Below are 23,525 nucleotides of genomic sequence, written 5' to 3' on the forward strand. Positions count from 1 at the left end.
AACATTCAGTGAGCTGCTTTTCTCTTTGTCACTTGTCCAGCTTCCATGACTTGTATGGCAATGCACGCTACCTGCCAACACACAGTTAAGATTGTTTATTTCAGGTAGCCTAAATGTCAGAGTCAAATGACTTTACTTAAAGGGATGGTTCACCCAAACTTAAATTTAAATTCTGTCATCATTTACTCACTCTCTGGAGTATTGGATCTGACAGCAGCTGCATCACAAAACACAAGTATGCTAAATTATTTCATGAAGCTTTGTCTGTAAATGACAGTCTTATATGATGTTTTCAAAAAAAAAAATTGTTGTTGTTGTCCAACCTAATTTATGACTTAAATTTTGGTCTAAAATAGACGAAAATATTGGATGGCTTTAGAAGAATCAGAATTTATTTGTAAGCCTATAGACCATTTTATGGTGATTGGCAGCTTTTTTTGGATGTCATGAAAAACTGCACATTTTCAAGAATGAATTTCTGTGATATTTCCATCATGATCTTTCAGTCATTTGAGATTATGGGATAAGGATTGTAATTTGATTTCAAACCAATTCTACAAGTCATTCATACTTATTTGTGAATATGTTTGACTGATTCATTTAAAAGAACTGCTCCAAAGAATGATTTGCAATTAGACATCTGACATGGTTTGACATAATATGACCTGGAAAACACCATTGAAAATGTCCAAATATTTATCCTTGACCTTCTCACCTTTATATATATATATATATATATATATATATATATATTCATCTCCAGTCCACAAAGGCTCGTTCCAAAACTTCGGCAACTTTCTGATGTCAGACATAACACATAGCCGTCCACAATGACGCAACGCCTGCTCGTCGTCCAGAAACTCGAGCCGCGCAGTTAAGGTTACTAGGTTAGTATAAGGGTGATATATGGTATTGCACAAACACCAATTAAAAAAAAAAAAAAATTCACTCATAAACACATGAAAACTAATGATAAGTGTAAAACGTTGAAATATTCTCAAACCTCGTGATGTTCCTGGTTGTGTTGAGCAGGACAGGTGCCGCCTTGTATAGGTTTTCTAAACATTTCAGTCCGACCAGTAGGCCTACAGTAGTTTGTTTTATGGGCATGCCTCAATGCTCGCAAAGACGTTATAGACGAATGATAAACTAAAAACCAATTTGAGTAAAACAACAGACGATGTATCTCAGTTCCCTTTTGTCATTCTTTTGATTCAAATAGTTCTAGTGAATCGATCGAAATGATTCGAAACCGGACTCGGCTCTAGTCAACAACTCACCGACTCATTGAACAAACAGACTTTCTTTTTCCAATATGTCCGATTTCGATAAAGCCTACGCCGAGAGAGCATTTGGAGTGAACCAAATCTGACGGTTGGTTTGAAAAGTAAGTTAATTTAAAAGCCGATTAGAAGAAATGTTACCATGAAAACGTACGAAGTAACGTTAGCCCTTTGAAGTAGGCTAGGCCTACCAAAAAAGAGTTGGCTTAAATTGAATAAACTCAGCCGAGATATGCAAGTTAAATTTAATCTTAGTACTGTTTATTGTTACGTAAATTAGGTTATAAATGACTTGATATTAGGCTACTACTTGATATTTAACTCGATGTTTCCTGAATCACCCGCAACAAACCGAATTCTTAATAGCAAAACAATAATTTATGCCAACAAATGGCTTTACTGGAATGTTTTAGACAGCTTGCTCGAAGTGGGCTACTGCTGGCCTGACACTTCTATATTTTACCGTACCCTCACTTTTTCTTGCTGGCACTTCTTCTCACATGGTGTTGTGCCGAATTTCGACTGCCTGCCAAATCATTACCTCCCTCGTTGAAGTCCTGTTAAATTATGTCATTGTCATATTATGAATGTAGTCTAACCTGGTTGCCTTGCAATTTTGAGTTCATTTAAACTGAAAAATTGAGTTGATACGAAGAAAGAGATTACAGAAACTCAAAATAATATGTTATCTGAACAACAAACTCAAAATAATAATAATATAATAACTCAAAATAATGTAATAAATCAAAAAAATATGTTTTCTGAACACCATTTGTGAACCTAAGCTGATATGACAAACGATTTGTGAAAAGTTGTGATAACAAATCAAGAAAATATTTTTTTACTGTGCAGTGACAGACAGCACTCAGTCAATGCACTGATTTAAACTGCTCAATCAGAGTGAATGACAGAGACAGAAAAACATCATGTAGTTATTTCGTTCTACTAAATAATGATCCAGCAGCTTATTGTGTCATTTATAGCCTTAAAGAGTAAAGGCATTTGTGATGTTATTTTTGAATTATAGAAGTTGCAATTTTTTTTTTTTTTTTTTTTTTTTTTTTTTAATAATGGTTTAATAGGGCAGATCAAACAAATTGCCAATCTAGACAATTACAGTAATATAAGGTTTGTCTGTATTCTAAATGAATACGAATGAATATGATCTGGTTTGTTCAAATGATTTTGAATGAAATCAATATTCAGAGATTGACTATGTAGTATAGAACCTGTATACCTGTAACACTATCAGCTCCCTAGTTCAGTAGTCAGGGCACTTATCAGGGAGTCTGCCATTTTAAGAGCTGTCTCAATCGTGAAATCCTACAGTGCAGACACGCGATAGATATTTTTAAAAATACAAACCATTATATATATATATATATAATTTTTTTTTTTTTTTTTTTTTGCATAAACATACATCGCTAGATGAACATAATCTAGCTAACATTCATAATTTATTTATAGCTAAAATGTGTAACAAGAAAAGTATCATAATGTACTTTAAATAACATTAAGTAATGTGAGAAAGATCGGCTATCAGCTCTGCTGTTGTTCATAAATACCAGTAGTGATGTTGTACAATGAGGACGTTGTCACGTCGTCAGAAATAGTGCCATCAGTGTCCCAATGTGCAGTGAGACAGGGTCTTTACTGTCCTTACCAGTGCCCGAATTCGTGAACACGATATACTGATTCACAAGCTCGGGAGCTATGGAACTTATTGAGACGCACCCATACTCCCCCATAACCCATAAGTAGGTACTTATTTTGAATAAGTAATTACTTCTTTACCATTAAAAATTAAGTTTTAAATGAATCTGTGTAGTATGAATGTAATACGGACATACTACATCTGCCATGTTGCCATTATTATGTGACCTACCAGCATCAGTTGCGTTGCTTCACTGCCATTCACAAATCCTCTCCCGTGGCCTCATGGGATAGTAAAGTGTCCATCGACGAGGAGGCCTGCTACTTCCGGCGAGATTCTGAAGTGCACATACTATGGACAGAAATCTCGCCGTAAGAAGAAGGTCATCCAGGGACTTTTTGCCTGTTCTTTTATGAGTAGCCACTATGAATTTTGAATTTACATACTGTTTTTCGCCTACTATATAGTAGGGAAGTATGCGATTTCGGACGCGAATCCACATTGTAACTATTTTCATTAGCTTTAATATATGTGCCCTAGACTTTTCAGCTGAATTTTCCATTATGATAGCCTGCAGTAAATACAAAATGTAGCTTTACTCTGAACACACAAGCATATTATCTGTGAAGAGTTAAATCACAGTAGTTTTTTTCCGATCTTTTAGTAAGTTATGTGATCTAGAAGGTCATCCTCATACAGCAGATTATGTTATTGTCATGAAACCCTAATATTTAGATATAAAAATGTAAAGAGATTTTGTCAATATTAGCTAAATTGTATTATTGCAATTTCATGATGTTATTGATGTCAGCTATGCTCAGTCAAAACTTTGCCATCTTCACCACGTGTGTCAAGCAAAGGTTAAAAGCACTACAAAAATGGACAGTCCAAACAGATCAATTAAACCCTTTCTGTTCACTTTATGAAGAATGCAATACAATTAATTTAGCTTTAAGTGAGGCTTCTTTAAGTGACTGTCTCATGGGAGCTTTTATGCATGTTTTGTATTGACATCCGTCTACTCAAAATAATCAAAAGAATAACTGTAAGAGTTGGCTTTGCCTGCTAAGTCTAGCCATAGGGTCTCATTAATTATCTATAGTCGCCAAAACAAGCCTGGCAACATTACTATTAGAAAATGTGATCCAAGATAGAGTTGGATACCCAGAGTTGCCCTCCAACCATGCCGATTGATTCCTAGGCTTGTATGTCATTCCCTTGACTGAGCCTTGCATTCTAATACATTTGTTTTGTTTTTAACTTGCAATTTTAAATGAGCTGAGTTCTTTGAACCTTCAATGTAAACCAATATTGGGTAGAAAAGTCAAGACTCTTCATGAGTAATTTAGGAATGGGTGATAAAATAGTCATGGAGGAAGCCAGAAGCCATGACAGCCGATCCATGTGGATCTGGTCTTGTGGCAATAGGTCAGGAATCAAAGTCATATAAAGGCCACCGAGGAAGAACCAGAGTGGGTCATCGCCAGACACCCGCATCTCTTGCAATGACATATTGAATCCGAAATTGTTTTTGCTTTGATAAATGCCTGATGTTATTTCTCCTCCACTGAATGCAACACCTCAAGGGCTGTTTACTTGGGGATGAGTCATGTGGCTTATGATTTTGAGAGAGTCAGATGAGGGCTTTGTCAACTATAGGGAAATTATGCTGCTTCTCCTTTTCCTTTGATTAACATGAATAACCAAGGAAGAAAATAATGCAATATTGGCTTTGCGCTATACTTGAATTAATAATTTGCAGTGATTTATGAGAATCAAATGCAATCCTATGGTATTTCAAGCGTTCTTGAATAAATAGCAAAAAAAAAAAAAAATCAGCAGAGCAAACGTAATATTGTGTGAATGTCATTCTCTTAAGAACAATTTCAATAAATCGCTTAGGCTTGTGTATTTTTTTCTACCATTGCAGATCAATGACTGGTAGAAGTGGAAAAAGAGACTCATGAAACAGGATTTCCCTCAGCTTAACGAGAGCACGCCTTCCAATATCGAGCTTTCCACCTGAGCCTGTCTTATTATAATGACTAAAGTGAGTAAACTATTTCATACCATTTGTTTGCTTTCTTAGCCCACCTTCAGCTGTGTGGAGCAACACCAGTGGAATCTATTCATCCCCAGGCTCACCTTTCTGTCAAAATTATGTCCATTTCATCCCATGAGTTATTGGATTTCGTACGCTTGGCAGTTTATTAAAGTCAGCAGTGTTGGTCAGGGCACGGACTTAATTGACTCGGTCATAAGTTGACTCATAAGCCTCTCGCTTTTCTCGCTCAGTGATCTCCCTCTTGCACCTCTGGGCCTGTCAGTTCCTCTTAATAGGTAGGAGTTTTGGGCTTCTTTTCGTCCATTGTTGATTGGACTGAAAACATCCTACACCAGGTCTCTGATTGAGTGTCTCTTCGGAGCCCAGAGGTGACACTCTCCTCTTACCGTGCCGTCTAAAACAACCACAGCTCTCTGTTAAAACGAAATAGAAGTGTTTGAACGAGTAGAATATAAAGAGCTGTTTTAAGAACCGGCCAGAGGTGCCGGTCACCGTTAGAGTATACAGATACCTTGTTGTATTGGAACACAAATACCTAGTTTAGATATCGTAAAAGTGCTTTCAATTTATTAACTAATTTGTCTGCAATGATTTAGAATTTGTATGTTTTCATCAAACAGGTGTGAAACTGCAAATAAATGTTCACACTGTGATAAAATGTAGCAGGTGGCTTCAGGCTCTCTTCTTCTATCCAATTAAATGTTGCTTAAGTTTAATTGGCAGACATGAAAACGTGCCATGCAAGGTGATAATTGGAGCTTCAGCCTAAAAGATCAAGTCAGTTCTAGTTAATATTTCTCAGATTCAAATAAAACTGGAGCACTGGTGCCACTGCAGTGTGTGTGGAGTTGGTTCCTGCGTCTGTAGGAGTGGGTATTCAATTATTAATGCCTTATAATGAATATTTGTCACGTTTGGAATGGACCTCAGGCAACATATGAACTCTTACTTGGCGCTTCACTGAACAGACAATGTTCGCAAAAAGAATATGGATTTACAGGTCTAATCTGACTCGGTTTTCATAGAATTTTTCATCGCGCCGAAATTGTTAAAATCAGACATTGACTCCTAACCTGTCATTTCCTGAAAACTAGCGACAGTCTGCCAGAAAGGAATAATGTTGTTGTCAATTAAGTTCTGATGGCCTACAAAATAGTTTGTCTAATTGACATTCAACCGCTTGAGTGTTCGCACGGAAGCTCCAATTACTGCAAGGAAACAGACAGTTCTTAGAAACAAAACATTCTTCTCTCAGAGAGCGTTGGTAGAGTATAAGAAAGACAGATTTATGCCTCTTTTCATGTTTCTATATTCCTGGATGAGTATGCATCTGTTACCTGCCTCGTTTTACTTTTGATTTAGAGTGAACTCTAGTGGCATTGCCGTGAAACGTCAGCTCCTTCATCTGAATCAGCTTGATGTTTTTCATGGGAATTTTGAATCTAAGCTTTCATTCTTGCTTTTGAACACAGATATGGGGCTCATTCAAAATGTGCTTATGCTGCTTTAAAAGAATCAACTGTATTTCTGGAATGCAATAATGGATAGATATGTCTAATGCTATAATTAGAATATCCATAACATATCACAAGCACACAGGTTCTACACTATTTCTGCATCACTATAGTAACATAAATTGCTATATTAACTCCTCGGCATTGTGAAATAAATAAAGGTATTTTATTGAGGACAATTAAGGTTTTCATTTCATGATGGAGCACTGAATAATACTGAAGCAGAGATGCTGGGACTATCATGTATCATTTCTTCATAAGGCAAGTTTCAGTGAAGGGGGGAAGGGGTTGCTAATGAGAGAAATTCATTTACGAAGCCACGAGGAATAGGGTGAGAGGGGGATCGTGCCGTATGAGCACAGCAAGTAAAGCTCTAATAGGTTATTATATTGCGAAATCGTTGTGAGACTGCATCCTAAAAATCTCTGAGCCTTTGGAGTTACAAAATTGGGTTTTATAAGCAACATTTATGATATCAGAACGTATAGCCTATTGTATGTTGTGGCACCAAAGATTTGATAACATATTCATATTTTCTTTATCAAGAGCTTGCTAGCTAAAAATGAGAAAATGTCTTCATCAGATCCAGATTTTAATTTGCAGTCTACCTGTATTAATATTACATCACAATGAATTAATTCAAGAATTTGGTTTTAAAAATAACCGCTTCTGTTCCATTAATAACACTAAAAATGTGACGTAAGCAGGGGGGTCATAATTTTTTCTATTTTTCAGAATATGAAAGTGATTACCAGCTAACATTTGGGCTAATGAGAGGTTCCATCTTCCACGGCGTGTACTGACTGCTCTCATCTGACTAGCACAGGATGATATCTGTCTAAATCAGTAATATTAATATACAGGGGGTGGGTCTGAATACATTTTCCTCATATATACAATATATATATACATGCAAACCTCTTAGGATTATTTTTTTGGTTGTCATCATGTTGTTGCCAGTGCATCTAACCTCCCCACAGTAAAGCCATTATATTCTATAGACCGCCAGTAAAAAAGAAACACCTAGAAATGGCAGAGGCTGGGGTGATTGGAGGTTGACTGTAGTGTCAAGTGAACCGTCTGACGAGGGAATACAAAGGCTATTAAATGCTTGTTGAATCGTCTATTAACCATTCTTTACAGAATGTCACCAAGGACAATTGATTTTTAAAAAATCTAACTCTCTTGGTCTTATACGCTTTTCCCCTTCTTTATCTGAATTAATTAAGCACAGATGTCTTCTGTGCAAGAACAACAAGCACAAAAGCTTTCCTTAAATCCCTTCACCAAGGTGCAGTCTCAAAATAATGAATGCCAAAGCTAAATATTAAAAGCAATAATTAAGCAGCTTGACAATAGATTGCACAAATAATGTGGCTCAAAGCTAATGTTGCTGTACTCTTTGTTCCTATTGCATGTCATGAACTGTCCATTGTTCACAGCCTCTGCTGATGTACAACAGAAGAGAATCACATTATATATGAAGGCCTTTATGTAAACTCATCCAAGTCACTTGAACTCAAATCAAAGCTCAAAAGAAACAGAGCCTTTCAGAGTAGCTCCGAACACTCTTATCCCCTGTGGATTTGCCCTAAACCTCCAAATCCTTCTTGAGAACTGTTTGGAACACTGCAGGTAACTTAGTTCAGAGCATACTGTATGTTCTTTGAAAAAGTATTTACTACTTAGTAAATGATTCACATGTATCTGCATGTCTCTCATTTGTGATAAATAAACAGGGAAAAAGCCTAAAAGCGATTTTTAAAAAGTGGATGGAAAGAGTTGATGGGATTGAGAATAAATAATAAATGAACAGCTGACATCATGCTCCAGTCCGCATGGACTATTGCTCTTCTTGATGTAGGAGTGTGATGTCATAAGCACTTTTTATGTGAGCAATGTTTCCATCATCCTAATGTACTGTATTTTTTGCTTTGTGTACTTTTCTGATGTCAGCCAATTGTACACAGACAAAGAAGCAAAACATTGTTAAATAAAGGCATACACTGCTGAGACAAAGTTTATCTATCTATCTATCTATCTATCTATCTATCTATCTATCTATCTATCTATCTATCTATCTATCTATCTATCCATCAGTATCTCTGTCTTTCTGTCTAAATTAGTGTTCATATCAGATCAAGTGGATGCTGTATACCAAAAATAAAACAATTTTGGAATTAATATATAAATTTCAATTCAGTCTTTCAAACAAATTCTAATGCTGCTCTAGTTTGTAATAAAAGGTAAAAACAAACTATTGTCAGAATTTTGGATCTCCTTCAATGTAAAACTGTAAACCATATGCAAATTTTTTTTTTCCTGCAAACTTTGACTAGTGGCTATACCATCCTGTCCTTCAATACCTTATAGGAAAACATTATTAATGAGAGGGTCTAGGTCTGCTCAAGTTTTGATATGTTGTCTTCCTCTTGGCCCAGGACCGGCTCTGTCTCAATGTCAAACCCTTCAGCCCTGAAATTTACTTGCCTCCGGCATGCAAAGACGCACAGCCTCAGGGGACAGAGGTGAGAGCTGTCATAATCCCAAAGTGGTTCTGACAGTGGCTCAGGAGTTACTGGAAGAGTTGTTATCTGTCATCAATTCATTTCCCATCAGTCAGTCATTCAGTCACCGGTAGCTCATGGGTCCTAAGAGTTCATTGTCAGCCCCACCCCAGCCAGTTTATTGACGGGGCGGGCAAAAACGCACTTTGGCCCTTAAACCCCTCTGAAAGGGAGAGTCACAGTGGTCTCATTTGACTTACTCACCAGCAAATTACTTGAAAGTGTAAAATTGGTGAGACATGTTATCACTTCCTCCTCATTAATGGTGACCTCCTGATAAGAGAGTGGTAACTTGCTGCCATCAGGCTGTGTGCGTAAAGTGTTTTAAAAGAGGGTACTTTAGCATAAGAAGTTATTTTAAGGTGTTTTTAAACAATTACCGCTTTATTGGCAAGAAAATTTACATCGATTAAGTTTATTGTTGGCTAAGTAATTATCTTTGACAGGCAATAAAGCAGCAAATTAGATGACTTAACATATTTAGAAAGCTTATTGCATCATTTCTGTTGCTATGCTGCTAAATTGTAGAAGAGCGGTTCATAATGTCAATCAGGAAAGCATCAAACCCATTAGGGAAATGGTTCAAAACACTTTCTAGCATCTATCTGTGGCTCACTGCAATCATAAAGTTTCTCACTATCATATATAACAGGCAGGACAAGCAGATGAGTCATCAGGGTGTGTGCATGGACCATGACGGATTCGCTCTCGCACGCTGTATTTTTTTTTCTCCTTTCTTTCCCATTTTCACATGCAGTTGTAAAGAGTATGGTTTAGTTTTTAGGGTTCTTTCCCAATCTCACATGTAGACAGGGTTCGGGAGTAATGAAAATAAATATAAAATATGAGTAAATTAATTTAATTACGATTACATTTAACCAAACATTAAATTAGCCTTTAGAACTGAATAGAAAGCTACACGAATACATTTTCTGATGAATAATAAAACTGCTATTTGAATTCTAATTTACCAATTAAAATATTTAAAAAGCATTGAAACAAGATGAACATGAATCAACACTGCATATATTCATAACGTGTACTGTGTTCCTGTGTCTTACTGAACTGGATGATTTTTTTCACTTGTTTTATTCTAAGCATAAACAAGTTAAAAATTTACCCGTGCAGTAAGACGTTTTGTTTTACAGATTTTCTCTATCGCTTTGGCACATTTTTCAAAACAGTTTTCGAATACTTATTGATCATATAATATTTCTACAGTGTAGTTACCCTCACCTAAAACATTTAATTCATGCTCCAAAACTAGCTGTATCACTGAGCTTTTAAGATACAGATTTCAGCAGTTGGGAAAAGTCAATACTGTGCACACAAAGATTTATATTAGGTGTCCTTAACTGCTGTGTTCTTACATGAAAATAAGTACAGTGTACTTATTGTGTTCATATTGTATTGCAGAACGCTTGTGCTGCTATTGAGGTGGGGATACAGGTGGTTAGGGACAGGTTTAGTGGTGTGGGTAGGTTTATGGGTGGTTAAGAGGCAAGAGAAGGGTCAACAGTGCAATTCTGTATTTAATTACAGCTGTAATTGCATGCAGGTATTTTATAAATGCAAGTACAATGTAAAAACATGTATGTACATGTATGCGGAGTGGCATGGATGCTATCAGCCTGTCCCCGAGGCTATCAGCCTGTCTCATCAGAAAAGAGGACTTTGGTCCACCGTGCTTTATTAAGTCCAGAGTCAACGCAGCCGTCTACCAGGACATTTTAGAGCACTTCATTTTGATAATTGAATGGATCATTTTGAATGTGAAGGCTCACACGATGAAAGAATATTTAAAAATTGTGAAGAGTTTGACAATTTCACTGAGGATCAACTCATCAGTTTTGATCAACAAGTGTGTACTTAGTTATTGTGCATATTATAGACAATTGCACTTACTCTTTTGCACGCATGCTGAAACACGTGCAATTTGCTTAAATCAATAAGAAATTCAAATCTGAAGAAACTAACTGTTCAGAGATCTGAAAAAAAAATTATCATTAGAGAATTGAGCCAATTTCAGATTGTAAATGTTTTTCTTATAGCAAGATATTTGATAGGAAAAAGATGCACACTCAAAGAAATCCTTCATGAGGATTATTGTCTTTTAAAAATGAAAATAATAGATTTACAACAAGATGTTTAGGCTTGTTTTCAGAGAGTGTATCTTTAATGTAAGTTTATTTTGTCATACTGTACTGGTTTTTCATTTTTTATACTCAAAATTGTTCAAAAAACTGCCTCTTTTAAAGAAGCAGTCCAAAGGATTTCAATTACATTACCTTGAGTTATCGGATGGAATACATTACAAATAACATTTAATAGGTTGTATTCTTTTATATGGTAGACTATGTTTTAAAGTAACACACACACAAACATGCAGGTTCGAGGCTCTAGGAAAGGATTAGCTTTGAAATCTACCGCCCCCTTCATTCTCACGGGGAAAAGCAGCTGAAATGAGAGATTGAGTCAAAGGAATGTTCCCGCCAGAGAAGTATATGGGGAAAAGACTGCTGACGGGCTGAGAAACGATATTAAATACATCCGTGTCATTTATTGATCTTGTGCATTGACACTGGCCTCATCAGCCTCCTGAGCTTTAGAGCTGCAGGCCAGTTCTCTTGCACAACCTCCCACTCTTATCCACACTAATGATTGCTTCGCTCCAGTCCAGACCGGATGATTTGTAAATAAGTACTGTGGATGAGCCATTCATTTTGGAATATGCATGGAGCAGTTGATTCCCATGGGAGTGCTAATGATGTCTGTTCTGGTAAGAAAAGGGAAGGGCTGGTAAAAATAGTAAGTGCCTTTCAAGGATGTGATGATGCTTACAAATCCTTAAAATGCATGCATGAATTAGGTAAATGTAAATGTAAGATGCAAATGAAGTTGTTTGATGTCTGTAAGTGTGTGTATTAGTAAGAGACAGAAATAGATCTTCTAAATGCTCTCTTAGACAGTACGTCATTAAAGGGATAGTTATCCCAAAAATTCAATTTCTGTCATCGGTTACTCATCCTCATGTTGTTCCAAACCTGGATGACGTTCATTCTTGTGCAGAACACAGAAGAAGAAATTTGAAGAATGTTATTTGTTCAATCAAGCTTCAAAAAGGACATAAAGGTAGTGTGAAATTAATCCATACAACTCAACTGGTATGTTCCAAGAATAATGAAGCGAGACAATCACTTTATATGCACACATACCTAGACTACATTAAATATGGCAAACTGCAAACATTAATGTGTAGGAACCAATAAGGTTCGACTTTAGATCTGTTGATCTAGATGTAGACTGTGTATGTGTGTATGTTGATCAATGTCTTTTTTTTGGAGATTGAAAGTTTTGGAACTTGTTGACTTAATATAGCCTACTTTTAACGTTCTTCAAGATTTATTTGTGTTTTGCAGATTAAAGTCATATAGGTTTGGAACTATATGAGGGTGAGTCAATGATGACAATTTTATTTTTGGGTGAACTATCCCAAATTACGTTCAGAAACAAACAGAATGATGAAGACCCTCAAGAAAAGCAGATGATCATTTAAAGTCTATGTGAACCGGAAGTTGACCGACTTCAGAATTGACGTATGTCAGAGTGAAACGTTAATGCGAAAAAAAATAGAGTGCAAGGTTTTTTTATAGCAAATTTTCAGATTTTGACTAAAGATTACAAAGACAAATACATTTATTATGTGTATTTGTACAGATTAATTGTTAACCACAAGATTAGTAATGTGTGCTAGCAGAGTAATTAGGGTGTTTTTTTATTTCATGCTGACTTTAAATATATGTTCACCATTGAATTATTTAGACTGAGTGTGAAGTTTTCCAAGAGTTCAAACATCTGTTATGAAAAGGCTCATAACAGGTGTAAAAGTCAGTGATATGTTTGAACTGAGCCCCCTTCGCATATGTTTTCTCAGACAGTGTCACACTGTCTGTGAGGTATTGCATATTTATAGTCAAGGCATATGAATCTTGGCTCAGTGAAACCTGTCTTAAGCTTCAGCTGCTTTTGTACATGCTTCCTTTAAAGCGGTCTGATTATTCCCTGTCGTGAAAGCTAAATTTTGCTGAATCCTCGCATTTATTTTAAGGAGTTTCCAAATGTGGCATATCAAAACAGCCTTAGGCAAGTCTGGAAGAACGACAAAACAGGATGTGAGCTTTCAGCACTCTCTTCAGCGCATGATGCACTGCTTACAATAAGACGATTCTTTCCAATACAAAATCCCATTTTACAGGTTCATTAGATTACAAAGGCTCGTTACCTGTATCTATTTTTGAAATGTCGCTCACTGCTGTCACACAATGATGGTCCAAAACAGTCTTGTGACATTTTTGGCAAATATCAGCATGCAGCTGGATGAGGTTATATGGTGGAGACCCAAATAAAGATCTAGCAGAGTGCCTAATGTCTCTCTCCTAATGTCACTCTCTGCCCTCCCTAGAAATTAATTAAACTCACAGTCCCTCTAATTCCTTTTGACGTCTTTAGCAATGACGAGGTGGAGATGAGGGAGACTTGGGTTCCTGAAATTACTGGAAATGAATTGTCTTTTACACCCAGACTAGAGTCACTGGTGGCGACCTTATAAGCTAAGCCAAAAGGGAGTCATGTCTGCCTTTGTATTCTGCCGCCGTGTGAGCCATCCATCAGATTTTAAGGTCACTGTCGATTCTTAGTCATTCTAGTAAAAGACCAAGACACTTGTGTACACAAACCCACACACTTTCTCTCTCACACACACAGGCACATATTAGGTTAACATAATGTGCAACCTCACTCGCACACACATATAGTGGGATCCAAAAGTTTGAAACCAATGAAAAAAGATGATATCACGCATTATACTATTAGAATACATGTTCAATTTTATAATTTTTTCTTTTTTGAAATTAGACATCATTTGCCTTCGAAATGAGACAACTTTTGTTAGATCATTTTCACATCGTCTGTGTGCTTTAAAGTAATTTATTTATCATACGAATTTGATTACAACATTTATGTTTCTGTTTGTCATTTCCCAAAAAGTGATGCTTTTGTTTTCTTGAACACATGGGATGGAAACGCTGCTTTATTTGCAGATTGTTTTTGCATATTCTGGATAGTTTTCATAAATTAAATTGCAACCTTGAATGGAAACATAGCTAATATGGCCTAAGATGTTTGGATCCCATTGTAAATGCACAAACTTCATAGGTATCACATGTAAACGTATTGCCCAAAGAACTGCGAAAAAATACAAAATGCTCAAAAACGCGGAGGCAATGCATGTGTTACCGAGTTATATGATCAAAGTTCTGCGACTATAAAAAGCTGTATATGGGAGCTATTTCTGGGGATGCTTGCTCGGGGACATCTCTACCTGTTTAGTGGCAGACTGAGATGCTGAGAGGTTCCTTTGGTGAGCATAGAAGCGGAGAGGAGGAGGATAAAGGGGAAGATGCCAGTGCAGGCTTCTGATGAAACCAGAACAAGGGATCCCTCCAAAGAGAACCAATAAAATCTCACAGTATGATCTGAAGTCCCACTCCTTACTCACCGCAGCAGCTCCCTAAGAAAAAGGAGAAGAAAATGGCTCTCACATTCACATAACAAGTGACAAGAGGCACAGAGTCCAAACAAAGTATACTGCCAACACCCCCTATAGAGTGTGAGTTGGTTACAAAGAATGTGATATATGTACAGTATATCAGCTTGTAAATCTGATTTTGCTGTACTTTTGTCTTTATATTTCACAATTGAATTTTTTTTTGCAATTGAGGGTTTACTTTATGCAATTGCAAATGTATATCTTACAATTGTGACGATATCTTGCAATGGGACTTTATAGCTCATATTGCTACTTTGTTTCTCGTAATTGCAACTACCGGTATCTCACGGTGTGACTTTATATCTCAGAATGAGACATTTATTATTTAAAATTTTATCTCACAATTCTTTTTTTTTTCTTTTTTTTTTTACTCTGAGGTAAAAACAGGCTTCCATAGAAAGTGAAATGACATCATTGATATAAACAAGATGAGGAGATTAGATTTGGGTTTGATGTTTTTCCATTTCTCAGTGGCTACTCTAAACTAGTCAATAATAACATTGACACATTAAGAGAGTCATCACATTAAATTCACTACTAAACTGGTGGGAGTGGGAGGGAGCTGATACGATCAATAAACAAAAACCTAAGCTCATCTTAAGTGTGTGTTTTCTGATCAGGCTGAGAATATGGGCTATTTCTCTGTACTGTGTAATGCTGTGTGAAGGAACTATTAAACAGAATCGTGTTCAGTTCTAAAGCAGGTAATGGTCAGCACAGCATGTAAGAGTGTGTGAGAGAGTTGCTAGTTCAAAGTGTGAACCCCACTGCTGTCTGTGTGATTGATGAATGACCATTACATCCACAGCCTGTTATCCTCACGCCTCTGTGAGACACGCCGATTTATACACCCACATGCACATATAATTACATTAGACACATACACAAGCAAACAAAAAGTCATATGTGCTAGCCACACGCAGAATTAGATTATTAAACATAATTTAAGTTACAATTGGATGTTTGTGATTTCATGCACTAATTTGGAGGGGACTGTCGCTGTAATGTAAATAAGGTGTTTATTGTATAGAGGTGACGAATACATGACGAAACCCATTGACATAATACTTGAATAACTATATCACATTTAAACATCTTATGTATGCAGATGAAAGGAATTAATTAAGGTGAAGATTGTACTTTGGTGTTGATACTATGGAGGCTGTGCTTGACAACTGTTGTTTTACTCAGAAAGTTGATCAATTTATGAAGGTGCACCTGGCCGCACAACAATAAATTTAGCTTTAGTTACAGTTTTTGACGAAGGTGAATAAATATGCAGAAGCAATAAAATCACAAAGTGTGTTTGTGAAACACAAATTCAGCTGAAAACTATAGGCCTATCCACATAGAGCTATAGACAAAAAAAGACAACACACACAGACTCCATGAATGCTGGTTTGGAAGACAAGTTGCTCTTAATCTTTTACCATTTTATAGGAAGTGTGTTACCTAGTAACACGCTCCCTTTCCTTTTTATATCACTGATTGATTCAGGACTCTCTCCGTTTAAATATGATTTGAATGCAAATGCAGTCTCCATTTTAAATAACAGAGTGTGATGCCGAGAGGAGAAGATCAGTGTGATTCTCGCTGTAAATTCTGTTAATGATCGAGCCGTCAAGTGTCTCTAACTGTTGCTTTAAAGTGATAGTTCACCCAAAAATGAAAATTCTGTCATCATTTACTCACCCTCAAGTTGTTCCAAACCTGTATGAGTTTCTTTGTTCTGCAGAACACAAAGGAAGATATTTGGAAGAATGTTTGTAACCAAACAGATCTCGGTCCCCATTGACTTCCATAAGAGTGGATTTCTTATGTTTTTTATGATTGAAAATCAACATTTTTTTCAACATTTGTTCTTTAAAAGTCTTTTTAATTAATTTAAAGGTTTTAATTAATTAATGTTAGTCATTTGCAGGTTGATTTCCTCCAACAAATGTAAACACTGTGTCTGATGCAATAAAAAAAATAATCGGGGTGCGTTTCCCAACTTTCCCAAAAGCGTTGTTAGCTTACTATGGTTACAAGTTCCGTCGTTATCAGCATAGTTCAATGAGTCGGTGTTTCCCGAAACCATAGTTCCAACGAACATTCGAAAACAGCATCGCAAATTTATGTGTGGTTTGGAACATAGACTGGTTTGGGACGACAGCTCTCGATCTGTGGTTAGGAGCATGGTTTCATGTTTGCATGACATGTGGACTTATTAAATCTTTATCTTGAGCAAAATAAGCATGCTGACATTCAGTACGATCTATAGGCCTATCTTTTATTTCGAATAGCCTATATACAAAAGTCGTTTACGTCTTTTAGTTTTTCAAGAGACTCAAAGTACTGTTTTTGCGCATGTGCGTACGTGCTCTAGCACGTAAGAACCAGAGCCATTAAATAAGAGCCTATCTGGAAATAAAGAAAAATAACTGAGAAAAATGAGAATTAGTCCCAAGGTACCATATCTGTAATTTATAGCAAAGTACACGTCAAGTACTGCTTGCATCCTTCAAAAGCGCACCGAAGTTATTTATTTATGGTTATAGGCACATTAAAAGTAATGGAAAGCAATATAGTGAAATATTATAAGAAATAAAATAGCTAAGAAATGAATATTAATATAATCAAATGTTATGCGTTGTTAATCTACAGTCTATCCACTGTATCTCTTCTGTCACGAGCTGTAGTTAAAACTGTTGCTCTGCATGCCTCATAGTATCATGGACTTCCAGCTTAATGATCGCTCTAATTAAAGTGAATGTATTTGTGCAGTGTTTTCTAGGCAACCAGACAAGCATGATGGTGTCAACAGCATCCTACCCGTCTCCTTCACCAGCGACCAGTGACGCATTTAGACAAATATAATGATTGTTGCCGTTGCTTTGCAAATGGGCAAACACATTTGGTTGAAAATCTGAATAAAACAGCTAGCTATCAATTTCACTTTCTAAAAGATCGTGCAGCAGTTTCACAGTATGAATACACAAGTGCTGTAATACCTGGATGCAGTGAGTATTGATTAAGAATTATCGGCCATTATATTCTCATCTGATAATTGAAATTAATCAGCCATTTACAAACACATGGCAGTTTAAAAATGAACAGTTAGCTCATGCAGACACCTGTTGGGACTGACTAACAGCTTGTTCTTACTCATTGCACTCATCTCGGGAAGAGAGAGGACTGACTTTCTCTCAGTTACCCAACACGGGCAGAAAGATAAAAGAAAGCAAGATTGTTACTGATCAGCTGGGGAATAAATGAGAGAGCACTTCATTTAAATGTTCTTTTGAGATAATGCAGGTGACATTAAATGGCATGTGATCTTCCACCTGAAGCATTTTAAAAGCCATTTGGAATTTTGTGGGCGGGAGGGGTGCGATTAATGATTCTTTTTGGCAGTAATTATAATAATCTGTGTTTCTGTGATAATTGACAGCATGCTAAATTATTTCTTAGAGAAGAAACACATCTTGACCTTTACAGGGAAGCACCTTTGAGAATTCAGTGAGGCATCTATTAAAAAAAAAACAAATGAAAAAGAAAATAAATTTATTAAATGCAATTTTGACACATTTTATTTGCTTTCCAGAAAAATAATGTCCTTTAAATAAGTATCTAGCACTTGTCAGAGCAAATATATAACTGATTAGATATAATTAGTTGACTGTATGAAGTATGGAAATCCTGTTTTGTAGGCTACTGCTTGTAAATTTCTAATCCTAATAGTAGCACTAAAGCTGTCATAATGATAAGAATGATTATATTATTAGGGATCAGACATCCTGTGCGAAGAGCTGCTGAATCGGGCAAATTAATTAAAAACAAACCGGCTCAGTACTATTTGACTTGCGCCGTATGTATGAAGTAAATTGTCACATAATTCCAATGTTTTCCTAGTTTTGCATTGGAAAAGCAAGTATGTACTGATGAGCTGAACAGAAGGATTGAGCTAGCATCACTTTAGTTCTTTTTTTGTTTTGTTTTTTGATGGAAAGACTTTGCAGATTGCTTTGTTTTTCATAAATGAGGCTTTGAAGTGTGATGTTGTGTGTAGAGAATCAGGATCAGAGACTCTGCATCATTATATCAGGCGGAGGATAAGCAAGCGCCTGTGTCTCCGGGGCCTGGATTGAGCTGGGCGGGAAGAGAAACAATGCAATTATGATTGATGTAGGGATTCCCCTGCTCTCGAGCAGAAGTGAGCTTTTGATGACCGGCTGAAGCCAGAGGCCTTCCTTCTAGCTGCACCTCAATGTAAATTTCTGGCTGTTTTCTGCTCTGTGCAGCAGCTCAGATGAAATCCTCTCAAAGGAGGAGATCGGATCTAATGAAAGCCATTCCTCTTTGTGATGACTGTTAAAATGTCACCAGCTCCTTTTTAGGTATACCCTTTATAGAATTAAAGAGAGAGAGAGAGAGAGATGGCTACCGGTAAGGAGATATGTTAGGCAGCAAAAACAAACCGGGTTTGTCTGTTTCATTCGGGTTTTTGAGGACTCTCAAGTTCGCAATGGGTCAGCAAAGGGTGGCAGCAGAGCAGATATTCTCGCAACTACGAGAGATCTTCACACATCTCCCAGAAATGTGTGAATATGTCTGGGAGATATTCACACATCTCTAGGAAATGTGATTATCTTTGAATGTGACTGCTTTGAATCTTATCAAACCACTGACCATCAAAGCCTGCTATTCTCCAGGGTGAGCAGGGACAGCTCTCTTATTATCCTCTATTGAGAGAGGCACGAGTGGGAAATGCCTTGTCATTTATTTCATGAATCCTTGTTGAAGTAATTTAAATAGGATTCTGACCCCGGAAGATTTGCTGTGGCTTTTGAGGCAGGAAAAGGAGAACGGTCTGCTCCCGGCTAATGTACAGTATTACTTCAAAACCATATTTGCCTGCCATTGTATATTAATTGAAAAACAAAGTAAATCATTGGTCATCAGCAGCATGACTCCTATTGGTTAGAAGGTGATTATTTTTCTAGCATCCTAATGGAGTTCTGGCATAGTGGTTTTTAACAGCTTGTATAATGACTAAGCTTTTGGAAGAGAACATGTGATGATCCATTATTGTTTTTCTCTTCCTGTTTGCAGATCAGATTGAGAAAACACTACGCCAAGACCTGGGTACATCCTGAGTCAGGAGTTTGAAGTCAGCACGTCCTGTTGATTCAAACACGGGACGCGCTCCCCACGAGGCTATATGCGCTGACAACCCCCTTCATTTTCCACTTTATACATTATTTGTGGAAAGTGCCTTGATGTTCAGTTTGTTTTTATCACTGTAATTTATGATGTTGCTTATCACGCACAGGATTTGAGTGCTGTTAAGGGTCTTTCATGACCATGACTGGAACACATTTTGTAAACTTCTACAGAGTAAATCAATCATAAGGCTAAATGTCACAGCATATATTTTTTCTGATCTCACTGAGTTTTTTTTATTATTATTAAAAATGTGAATGTCACCATGATCTTCTGATTCCACCGGAGAAGAACTTAATCAATCTAATCTGTCTCTGACAACAATTCTACAAAAATATGTAGTCAAATACTTCACATGGAAAGTGACACTAATCAATTAATTGGTGAATCTAGACATGCAACTTGTATTTCCTTTTCAATCTGCTGCAGTGTAATGCTGCACTGATTGATTTACATACTTTCACACCAAGATGTATTAAAAGTATCAAAACTTGCAGTGTTGTTTGCGTGTCATCCTCCTTTTGTTCTCGTTTCCCATTCCCATAAATAGACATTAGAGAGAACAGTTAATGAGTAAAACATATTTATATGATTTATTTGATCGATCGCAATGTCAAGACTGCCATTTCCTTGTCCACTGGGATGACGGCATTAAGAGAGATTACCCTCAAGAAATCTGATTTTAAAATGTTCATGTTTTTTTCTGCTCTGAAATATTTAATCTAAAATCGATATCATTCCTGAGGTAACATTAATACATTTTTAATGCAGTGGGTGTTGTTTTGGATCATGCTGCCTCTGACTGAAAACACTCATCACAGATTCAAATAAGATTCATGTTAGGCACGTAGTTTGATTTGTATTTCCCAGTTGAATGAAAGATTTCCCATTAAAACAAAAGGCAATATTGGAATTTTCAATCTATCTATCGTTCTTTCATTCTATTGTTCTGTCTGTCTATTATTCTATTTATTCCGTCTGCCTGCCTGACCTATAAAACCTTGGAATTTCAAGACTTTTTAAAGTATCTTTAAACTTTCAGAAACCGTTTTATCAAGCTCAAAATGCAATTATGGATTGCAATTCAATGGAATAATGAATGTTTTTCTCAACGCTACTGACCTCTGAGTGACAGAGCACATCACTTCTGGTTAGAACATTTTGAAAACATCACTTCTGCTTTGAAAAAAGTTAAGTGAAACTCCACAACAAGTGTCACTTGAAGACATAGATGCATACTCACGAAGCGGATCATGCTTAGAGCCGGGGAGTTTCGACATGGCCTGCGGTACAGATGGTTAATCAGCTTCTTGACCTGCAGAATGGTGATCTGGTCCCTGCCCTTAACTGGCTCTGGTGCTGGTTTGGGATTTGTCAGGCCTTTTCAAGAGGTCCCAGTGGGCTCTATGGCGCCATTGACCCCAGCTCAGATGTGCTTGATTAAGGCACGGGTCAATGTTTTAATTCAGCCTGAACCATAGTTGCTATTCTGCCCTTCACACAGAGATCAGGCCCTGGAATAATGAGATTTTCTCCTGCAGGTGATTATATGGAGCAGTCAGCCTGAAAGGCTATGATCCTCAGGGATGTTCACCCTTCAGGTTTGGACATCAGCATTACCCCGGATGCTAATTTTAGGCATGCTATTTTTAATGTGGGCAGCGGGAGCAAACGCAATCATTTCCTTTTCTTCAAATACATCAGTCTTACTATCTGACTGTCCATGAACTTCTCATAGAGGTAGTTAATGTTGGTACTCTCTAAAACTGTTTTTAGATGTAAAAACGTATGACGTCATCGTAGAGTATTTGTGGTTGTACTATTTTGGACGGGAGCAAGAGCTGCTTAAAGTCTGGCTCAATAAAGATGACGAATATGACAGCACCTCTCGGAGCAGTGTCAGCCAATTCGTCATCCTGTCTGATGACATGATGAACAGCCCCATCCACTCGTCCCATATGACTCTTCACACAGCGCTGCAGAGGCGCATGTCTCGCCCAAACGCTGCCTGCCAGTCACAGTGTTCTCTTTGTCGCAGATCTGTACCTCGGTGCTGCTCGTGACAGTAGGGGTCACATCTGCAGTCAGGCTTATTTTGTTAATACAGCCACTTGACTGACGATGGCAAAACCCTGCGGATGAGTGAAGCGAAGTTTGACGCAATCTGTTCAACACACTTGTCTTAATCTCCAGTTTATATTTCTTTTTACTATATACTTTTTCTTCTTCTCACGCATCTCACACACGTCTAATGTTTCAGCCTGAATGAAAATGTCTGACTTGTGTCAGAACAACTGATATAAGTATGATGTAAAGAGTCCAAACACATTAGGAGCATATAGTTGGCTTCATTACAGCCAGATAGAGAAACATTGTAGAAGTTTCTTTATTATGCATCTAGAAGATACTGAACAAAATTGTATAAACAAACTCTTACAAACATTTATCAATATTTAAGGGCCAAGCACCGAAGGTGTGTAGGCACGTACTGTATCTGTTAGTCTTTGTCGTCATCTTCATCTTTTTCTTCTTCTTCCACCTTGGAAGTCTATGGCAGCCCATAGAATCGCTTGTGGGAAAGTTATGAAATTTGGCACACAGATAGAGGACACAGATTTGCACATACAGAGAACAATGATACCAAAAAAATGCCATAGTCGCTCAAACTTTTAATTTCCATGAAAACCTACTTTTTCAAACTCCTTTTAGACCGTTGGTCTGATTTCGTGTCAGATCATCTTCAGACCATGGCGGAAAAAAGTTCATTATCGACCAAATCATTATCGTTTGCAAAGCTTTGGCATATTTACACCAAACTGTATGGGCCCTATTTTAACGATCTGAAATGCAAGTATCTTTGTGGGCGGGTCTTGGGCGCTGTTGCTGTTATACTGGCGGGATAAATTACTCTTGTGCCAGACGCAAATCTAAAATGGGTTGGTCTGAAGTAGCTTCATTATTCATAGGTGTGGTTTGGGCGTAACGTGAAATAAACCAATCAGAGCGACATCTCACATTCCCTTTAAGAGCAAGGGCGCTTGTTCCATGTTATGCGCATCTCGTCAGTAAAGCCAGTTCCTTGATTAGTAGTAAATCGCCATCACCTGCTTTCAGATGGAGCGGCATTTACTACACAGGGGTGCGTTTCCCGAAAGCATCGTTAGCCAACTATGGTCGCAAGTTCCCTCGTTACCAATAGAGTTCAATGGACATTGCGATGAACTTGCGACCATTGTTGGCCAACGATGCTTTCGGGAAACGCACCCCAGAGCCGTAGTTCACTGACAGGCTGAGCCATATTGCATTAATTATCGCAGGCGATACGTCCGTGATAATTAATGCGATATGGCTCAGCTTGTCAGTTAACTAGCCCTGCATAGCACTTGTGTTTCTCTTGTGCTTTGTCAGTTCACTTGTCAGCACCAGCATCATTACACACTTGTACTTGACATTATTTTACACAGTTTATGGACATTATTTTCAAAATAATTTGTAATTTGTACAAATGTAGGGAAATTATATCAAAGTCTCCTCTTATAATAAATTGGTAAAGTGAAATGTGACGAGGCGTCAAATGTGATTTGAGTTCAGATCACGAGAATGCTTTGCTTGTGATGCCTCAAAAGCAT

General features: G+C 37.2%; 1 long non-coding RNA gene across 1 annotated transcript; it reads left to right on the plus strand.

Annotated features, from left to right (window-relative positions):
• Nucleotides 1-1,266: 1,266 nt before the first annotated feature.
• Nucleotides 1,267-20,390, plus strand: LOC311087602. The gene is made up of 3 exons (XR_014607315.1): nucleotides 1,267-1,387; nucleotides 4,868-4,987; nucleotides 19,786-20,390. It is a non-coding gene; the product is annotated as an uncharacterized lncRNA (long non-coding RNA).
• Nucleotides 20,391-23,525: the final 3,135 nt, after the last annotated feature.

The sequence above is a fragment of the Abramis brama genome (genome assembly GCF_963993115.1).
Source record: "Abramis brama genome assembly, chromosome: 7".
Lineage (NCBI taxonomy): Eukaryota > Metazoa > Chordata > Actinopteri > Cypriniformes > Leuciscidae > Abramis > Abramis brama.